The sequence below is a fragment of the Gekko japonicus genome, unplaced genomic scaffold (assembly GCF_001447785.1).
Source record: "Gekko japonicus isolate JY-2015 unplaced genomic scaffold, Gekko_japonicus_V1.1 scaffold3179, whole genome shotgun sequence".
NCBI lineage: Eukaryota > Metazoa > Chordata > Lepidosauria > Squamata > Gekkonidae > Gekko > Gekko japonicus.
Genome location: NW_015177107.1, coordinates 123,127 through 132,348, shown reverse-complemented (window position 1 = coordinate 132,348; position 9,222 = coordinate 123,127). Strand labels below are relative to the sequence as shown.

The following is a 9,222-nucleotide window of genomic DNA, read 5'->3' as shown; positions in this document are numbered from 1 at the left end:
AACACCCCAGCCTTCCAGGATCCCTGGCCAAACTGGCCTGGAGAACAATAGCTTCCTGACCTAACCTATTTTCTTAGCTTAATGGGATGGCTCATGGTGTAGGACGACAAAAATGCTGCACTTTGCTGAATTCCCTATCCCTCAACTGATGATTGAGTTGTAAATAAATCTTTATTAGTTGTTATCCATTTTTAATCCTTCCTTAATAGAGCTCAGTGCTGCTAATTGGATATGCTTGTTTCCTGACATTATGTTTCAGGAGTTGACTGATTTTTTTTTCTTGATGCGTTTGACGATGAGCATAGTGACTCGTCAAAGGGGAGCCAGGCCGTGTCTGTAGATTCAGCAATAATGAAAGAGACAGGGTAAATTTTATTAAAGGGCAAGGTACATTATTTATTTATTTATTTATTGTTTCAGGAGTTGACTGATTTTTTTTTCTTGATGCGTTTGACGATGAGCATAGTGACTCGTCAAAGGGGAGCCAGGCCGTGTCTGTAGATTCAGCAATAATGAAAGAGACAGGGTAAATTTTATTAAATGGCAAGGTACATTATTTATTTATTTATTTATTAGATTTATATCCTTCAGTAAGCAAACAACCACTTTGCAGAAGCCTTTTATGGTAAAGGGGTTTCAGGACAGGGTAATGTCAACATACCTGTAGTGGCATTCATTTTAGTTTTCAGCAGTCCGTCTCCTGTATATCACTATAGCCTCTAAGTGCTGACAGGTTGCAACACTGAGGCCCCGTTCATACGAGGGGTTTTGGTCCGGGAGTGAGACAGAACGGGGGCGGATCAAACGGGCGCGATCCCACGGCAACATCTGGGAATCGTTGCCTGTCCGTCCCCGATTTGTCTCTTCCGCGCGAAAACCCGCACTAAAAAGAACCACCTACCTGTGTGGTTCTTGCAAAGTAGAGTGGCTCAAACCGGCCGTGGGATCGGCCGCACGTCCTTGCGGCGGCCTCCCCCTTGCCTCCGACTCTTCCTCCCTGGCATGTGATCGTGCCGGGGAGCAACGGCGCGCGGTGCATGGGATCCGTGGGATCCCTCCCGCGCGTATCTTTTTTGATGCGGCTCTCTTTAGCCGCGCTTCGCTTCGTGTTTTCCCTGCCGTGTGGCAGGGGCCTCAGATTGTTAACCCCATCTCTTTTTAGTTATTATGCAGTTTATTACAAGAAAAAGAAACTCCTATTTCAGCAAAAGGAAAATTTCTCAGTCGCATGTTGTCACTCTGGAGGAAACCCAAGCCAATATAGCCAGGCAGATTAGAAAATTTAAAAGAAAACAATCCCATATATATGCCCAGATACAAATCTACTAATACATCAGTGCCAAATAAAACATCTTATGTGCTTTTTACCAGCACAAGATGAAATAACAGAAGCAGTATCACATTATTTTTCTGCCCCATATGCTACTAACCTCATCGTACCATTTGGTTCTCAGTAGTATTACCTATCTTAATTGGTTCCGAAAAGGGTTTGCTGCCTCCTGGGTATGGATATATAATCTAGCTTGACAGTTGTGTTTGTTTAGCCCATACATAAGCCTCAGGCCTGCAAGCATGTGATGCCAGCCCCAGGAAAAGGGCCTTTATGTATGCAGGATTGATTACTTTGTGGTGCGATGAGTGTTGCAGCAATGATATGAAATACGTTACTATCATTCAAATGATATGCACTCAGAGGAGGGGTGCAACCAGTGATCCTCCAAAACTGTTTTTCAGGGTATACACTTTTGAGAATCAAAGCCCCAGTTTGGTGTAGTGGTTAAGAGCGTGGAATCTAATCTGGGAGAACCAGATTTGATTCCCTGCTCCTCCACATGCAGCCAGCTGGGTGACCTTGGGCCAGTTACAGTTCTCTCAGCGCTCTCTCAGACCCACCTGTCTCAGAGGGTGAGGAAGGGAAGGAGATTGGTGACCTTGGGTCAGTCACAAGTTCTTTCAGAGCTGTTCTCTTAAGAGCAGTTTTCTCAGAGGTCTCTCAGCCGCACCTGCCTCACAGGGTGTCTGTTGTGGGGAGAGGAAGGGAAGGAGATGGGTGACCTTGGGTCAGTCACAAGTTCTTTCAGAGCTGTTCTCTCAAGGGCAACTCTCTCAGAGCTCTCTCAGCCGCACCTGCCTCACAGGGTGTCTGTTGTGGGGAGAGGAAGGAAAGGAGATGGGTGACCTTGGGTCAGTCACAAGTTCTTTCAGAGCTGTTCTCTCAAGGGCAACTCTCTCAGAGCTCTCTCAGCCGCACCTGCCTCACAGGGTGTCTGTTGTGGGGAGAGGAAGGGAAGGAGATGGGTGACCCGCTCTGAGACTCGGAGTGAAGGGTGGGGTAAAAATCCAATCTCCTCCTCCTCCTCTTCCTCCTACTCCTTCTTGACAAAGGGAGCTTTGACTCTTGCAAGCTTGTACCCTGAAAATTTTGTTGGTCTTGAGGTGCTACTGGACTCGAATCTAGCTCTTTCACTGCCAACCAACATGGCTACCCTCTGAAACAACCATCCTCCAAGGAGCCTTTCTTCAACAGAAGAGCCATTTAAGTTGGAGGGAGGCTTCTTATATTGGAGACAGGCTTCAGACTTGAGCCAAAAGGAAAGGTGGGGTATAAACATTTTAATAAATAAACTTTGCTCAAGGGAGTGGCAGGATAGGGGTAGGATCCAGCCCAGAATCTGCAACAGTGGCTGCCTCAGTTGCCTTGGGCAGGGTGGTTCCTCTTGTGATTATTCCCCCAACATTTTGTTTATACCGTTGACAGAGTCAAACAGTGCAGCTTTGCGAAGTCTGTCCTGCTTCATGTGTGTGAGAGAGTGTGGGTGAGCTGTGCTCCACCACCACCACAACAAAATACTCCCTACGCAAATGGCTCTTTCCTTTTCTGCATATTTCAAGACACCTTAGATGCAGCCCAGAGTACTAGGCCTGGCTGCTTCCATCCAGGCATGTGGTTTAGTCGTATGCCAGTGTTCACATAACACGCCGGCAATACAGGCCCCCTTAGGGCAGAAGTTGTATATGCGCTTGGGATTGTGTGGGAGCAGTGAAGCGTTTGCAATCACAACAGGCGTCTTGGCATTTGTTCAAACATTCAGACCAAGCAGGTGACACTGCTGTCCAAAGACTGTACAGGTGCAGGTGGAGGAATTGCATGTAGAAATGTTCACCCACGTTAAAAAAGAAATCCTTTCATGAGCAAAGCCAGCACCTCGGAGACCTGAGGTTCTCCCAGTATCAAATCCCGTGCTCTGCCGAGCAGTAGAGCAGATTATTAGATTGTTAGTCCTGCTCTCCAGTCATTTTGTGCAGGGATTTTAAGCGCACTGGGTTATCTAACTTGGTTAAGCACCTTTTGAAGTGCTTGACTTTACAAAAAAATAGAGGGAAGTAATTCACCGCACTTGCGAAGACTGACAGCTTTATAGGAGAACTGCTCTGCGGTTAAATGGTGTATAGAAGCGTGATTTTCTAATGGGAATTAAAAGGGAGCGCCAGGTAGTTTAACTACCATTTTGTGCCTTTACGAATCTCTCCTTTTTTTTACAACCCTCCAATTATCATTTTGTGGTTTAAGTTCTGCACAGCACGGTGAATGCGCCAGCATCTCCTCCTTGATATTTAATTTAACACGATGCTAGTTACATGTCCTTGCCTCTTCCATATAACAAAAGAGTTACCTTACGTTTATTGTTTTAAAACTTTCTTTTTAAACCCCACCTTTACCAAGCTTGACATTTCCCAGTGTTTACAAATAGGAACATATTGCGGTCAGGAGGGTTTGATTCCTCCCCCCCTCCCCCCCCCGGTTAGGTGGTTGTCTGTTTCTTATTGCTTCACAGTAGAGTGTTGATCTCCGTTGTAAGGAAAGTTCAAGAGTCTCATTTGTGGGACTTGAAATGATGGGGATGGTATTTGGCCTGTTGGGGAAACCTGCACACTTGTGGGTTGCCTCAGTGGGCTTAATTGAGCCTTCCTTGGACCTTTTCAGGTTGGGAAGACCATTTGCAGTGGTTCCAATCTGAACTGGGCACCACATGTGCAGGAGCTGAGGGGGACCTATAACTCATGTTTAACTGTTAGACGAGATGGAAACCCCAGATCTGACCCGTGTACTTCGTAATATTTGAATCAGCAATTTAACATGACAAATACAACCACCGTCCCCTTATACACCAGCATATAGAGTGCCTGCCCTGACCTTGGATGGCCCAGACAGTCCACTCTCATCAGATCTCGGAAGCTAAGTAGGGTCGGCCCTGGTTAGTACTTGGATGGGAGACCAGCAGGGAAGTCCAGGTTTGCTATGCCGAGGCAGGCAATGGCAAACCACCTCTGAATGCCTCTTGCCTTGAAAACCCTATGGGGTCACCATAAATTGGCTATGACTTGACAGTACTTTCCACTACCGGCTGAACATTGTTGATAAGAAGAATGACAACCTCTAACTATAGTTTCAGATGGCAGCCATGTTGGTTCACACAGTAGAAGACCCAGATTCCAGTCCAGTAGCACCATATAAACCAGCAAGATTTTCATGATATAAGCTTTCACGAGGTATTCTGATGGTGACTCTAATATGCTACTGGTCTGGAATCTGCCTCTGACTATGATTAATAGGATGTGGTTGGGGAGACATAAACTGGGCCTCTATCTAGCTAGTCCTGTAAGTCCTACAGTGTTAGCAGAGCTTAGTACAAGGTGTGTGGTGTGGTGGTTATAGAGTGTCAGACTAGGCTCTTTGAGACCCAGGTTTCAATCTCTACTCTTGTCGTGCTGGGTGTGGATAAAATGGAGGAGAGGAGAACAATGTAAACTGCTTTGGGTCCCCACCGGGGAGGAAGACGGGGTGTAAATAAATGAATGTTTGAGCATCAGTTGTCACTCCCCCACCCTTCCGCCACAGATGCGGATCTTCTTAGGCATTGTGGTGTCTCTTGCTGTGTATTTATTTATCAGTGCACCGTGGGATGAGGTCTTGAGTCTCCCTTGTGAGAGCACTGTTATTTATCAGTGCACCGCGGGATGGGGTCTTGAGTCTCCCTTGTGAGAGCACTGTGTACAAATAGGAAAGTACTGAGAATTGCCAAGGTTCTGTTTGAGTTGAGGGAATCCCCCCCCCCCCCCGTTTGGGGGGGGTTTTGCTCAGCCTGCAAGTGAAGATCCTCTTCTCATGCCCTACTCTCTGTGCCCCTGCCTATAGAGGTGATGGGTGGTGGTGACAGGGCCTTTTCTGTGGTAGCACTTAACATTTGCAGTGCCCTCCCCTATAAGGCTTACCTGGTACCTACCTTATTGTCAAAGCAGAGCGATATCTTTTTACCTAGGCTTTTAGTTGTTTTCATGGTCTTCCTCTAGTCCCAGATGTTGTTTTTATTTATTATTTATAGTAAGTAGGATCACAGAGTTGGAAGGGGCCATGCAGGCCATCTAGTCCAACCCCCTTCTCAGTGCAGGATCAACCTAAAGCATCCCTGACAAGTGTTTGTCCAGCCGCTGCTTAAAGACTGCCTGAGAGGGTTCTTACGTTGGTTTTTTAAAATTGTTTTATTCTATTGTCTTTATTTTTGTGAGATTCCTTAAGCAGGTCCTTGGAGTGGTGGGGTGTGTTTGTGTGTATAGACACACACACATCTTGAATAATAGAGCTGCATGCTGTGTTTCCCCTCTTAAGGAGTTGTTTTATAGCTATCTCTTTTCTGTTTAGGGACTGCTATATCACTTGAGGCAGGATGTGTTTCAGCATTTTCTAGATTTTTATTTGGTTTGGTCAGAAGAATCACCCCATCCCCTACCCAAACCAGAGGAACAGGAAATTTCTCTTGCAGACTGCTGGGGTGTTCTTTAAACAATATTTAATTCTTTCCTTATGATTGGGCAGATTTATAGCAGGGAGTGGCTTGGCTATTGTGTTTTAACATAACGAGGGTATTGCATAATTGGACATGCTGATCTGCGAAGAACAGAGTTTTGCGAGCCTTGGCCAGGAAGTTAAATACTGGCAGGATGTCTCTATTTTATAGTTATTCTTTGCATTTGTAATTGGATTGCATGTATCGGATGTGTGTTGCCGAGGTCAGTGGGATCAGATTGTTTACACTGGAGTTTTTTGTGCTAGGGCCAGCACTCATGCAGGGCGTTCAGATACTAGATTCCCAGCTAGTTTTTGTAGTACCAACAAAACAACAGAAGAGAGAGAAGTGAACATGCTGGAGGAAGCATGATAGGGGCAAAGTTTTTTGGTAATAAAAATTTCAAGACCTACCAATTTCTAGTGTTCAGTTTCACTGCTTAAAATTTGCAGAGAGAATCTAGCAAGGTGTTTCCAAGGGCCTAGAGAAACAGAGAATTTAAGAGTGAAATTGCATGTGACACAGTAAAGCTTGTAAAGGTTGAAATGTGACACTGAATCTGCTTTCTTGCATAACTATCATTTGATTCTGAAACTCAGTACAAACACTCTAAACACTGCTTTTCTATTTTTCATGTGTGCAACTTGATGCTGTACATTTATCAGCCTAATTCATTTCTTTAGTACATTTGACAATTGGGGCCTTTTTTAGTTGGAGACCATGCCAGATCTCTTATGCCTCTGGTTCCAGTTGGCAGCAGCAGAGGATAGGACCCGAAGCAACGTGTTTAAATTACATGCAGAAAGGTATCGGCTGGATATTAGGAAAAAAATGTTCATGGTCAGAGTGGTTCAGAGGTAGAATCAGCTGCCTAGGGAGGTGGTCAACTCCCCTTCACTGACTACTTTCAAGAAGAGGCTGGACGAATATTTGTCAGAGATGCTTTAGGCTGGTCCTGCATTGGGCAGGGGGTTGGACTAGATGGTCTGTATGGCCCCTTCCAACTCTATGATTCTATGGTCCCCTGCTGCTGCCCATTGCAGCAGTGGTGGAAATTTGGTGAGGAAGTGACATTGTGGCAGCAACACTTCTGGTTATGTAACTGGAAGTGACATCATGCACCACCATGATGCTGTAACAATCCCCCAAACCATAGAGTTTGCTTAATTGAGCAGTCAGGCCCCTCAGTGTCAACCTCCAAGCATTCAAACCTATTTTGCAGTTGGATCAGGGTGTAATAGTCTTCTAGCTTGGATTGTTTGAGTGAAAGGGAGGTATCATCTCCTGCAAACGGGTAAGCTCTTATCTGTCCCATTGTAGATAGAATTACTATTGGAAAAGAAGAAGGGAAATATCCAAAGTAAATTCCCCAGCTGTTCTGGAAAAAAATTATTCAAAACCTCTTTCTCATAGCTGGTGCAAAAGGTCTTAACTTTTAGGGTTTAAAAAGTTTAAAAAGTCACAAAGACCAAAATCAGGTAATTATCTGACTTGAATTGTGTGTTATTTTGGGAGTTTCCTGGAGTTCCTTCAATCTCCTGCTAATTAACTTAACTGAGCTTGGAATATTACCCAGTTCGCAACAGTGTTTCTTCTGAGTTAATGTGAGCTAGCTCACAGTTTCTTCGCTTCCGGCTCACACATTTTTGTCTTAGCTCAGGAAGGATGGCTCCAGAGCAAACTAATTGATGCAGGAGCCAAATCACTCACTCACAACTTTAATTCCAGTACCTCACAAAGTAGAATTTTTGCTCACAAGACGCCACAGCTTAGAGGGAGCATTGGTTCGCAGCTGTCCGGCTGTGCACAGGTTGGCTCTTCAACAAGACAAAACACAAATTAAAAATTGTCATAAAAACCTTAAAATCCTTGAAAACCTCAGAGCCTTTACCTTCTCCATCCGTAACAGCCACCGCCCAAACCGGAAGTCTAGACCAATCAGTTTGCTAAGTATAACTGGCGAGCTCTACGCTAGTTATCTCCTTGGGAAATTCAAGAGCTGGTTAGACCAGGAGAATCTTTTAGTGAACGAACAGGCAGGCTTTAGGGAAGGGTGATCCACCATGGGGCACAATCTGATCCTGTCTCATCTCATACATAAATATGCCTCCAGTAGCGCCGTTTCGCTGTATTCAGCCTTGTATCGATTTAAAAACCGCCTTCGATTCTATACCTAGGGATAGACTATGGAAAAATTAGGAGCTTCATCAATAGATAAGAGACTCCTATATCTGATTCAAGCATTGCATACCAATACATCATTTAGAATCAGGTGTGATAAAAATGGGCTCCTAACTAACCCTATTATTCACTTTCTACATCAATGATATGATTGGTAGCCTTGGCAGGGCTGATACCCATCCTCCTACACTAGCTGATTGGAATATATCTGCCCTACTCTATGCAGATGAAATGGATTTGTTACCAAGGACCCCCGTGGGCCTCAGAAGGGCACTGAAGGAGTTTAGCCCTTACTGTGACATGAACCAGCTGGAGGTCAGTTACCAAAAAACTAAAGTTATGGCTTTTGGTGAAAGATCTAATGTCAGGTAGTGGAGTATTAATGGCCACAGTTTAGAGCAGGTATTAAGCTTCAAATATCTGTGAGTGATGATCCAGTCCTCCGGGGTGAGGAAAACTCACCATGAGTATATTGCCTATATTGGACAAAAATCTGCACAGGGCATTCTAAGATTCTTCTTTACTAAAGGTGGGCAATATATACCAACAGCTGTCAAATTATATTGACCTAAAACAGTCTCCCAACTTTTGTATAGAAGTATGCTAGGTCCGCCTTCTTCGAGTTTCGCTCCATTAGAAAAAGCACAATTGAAAATTTTAGGTGCAATCTTTTGATTCCCCGGTTGTGTCTCCAGTGCTAGCCTGCATCTAGAATGGTGATCCAGTCCTCCGGGGCGAGTATATTGCCTATGAGTATATTGCCTATATTGGGCAAAAATCTGCACAGAGCATTCTAAGATTCTTCTTTACTAAAGGTGATGATCCAGTCCTCCGGGGTGAGGAAAACTCACCATGAGTATATTGCCTATATTGGACAAAAATCTGCACAGGGCATTCTAAGATTCTTCTTTACTAAAGGTGGGCAATATATACCAACAGCTGTCAAGTTATATCGACCTAAAACAGTCTCCCAACTTTTGTATAGAACTATGCTAGGTCCACCTTCTTCGAGTTTCGCTCCATTGGAAAAAGCACAATTGAAAATTTTAGGCGCAATCTTTTGATTCCCCAGTTGTGTCTCCAGTGCTAGCCTGCGTCTAGAATCCGGCCTGATAAGATTAGAGGCCAAGGTTAGCCTCGCTTCTGTTAATATATGGTTTAAGCTAAACCATCCCCCTTCTGATATTAGATCTTT

General features: G+C 44.6%; 1 protein-coding gene across 1 annotated transcript in view; it reads left to right on the top strand.

Annotated features, from left to right (window-relative positions):
- The window catches only part of LOC107124792 (transmembrane and TPR repeat-containing protein 1-like), an 87,035-nt gene that overhangs the window by 39,235 nt on the left and 38,578 nt on the right, over positions 1-9,222 (top strand). The window lies entirely within an intron of this gene.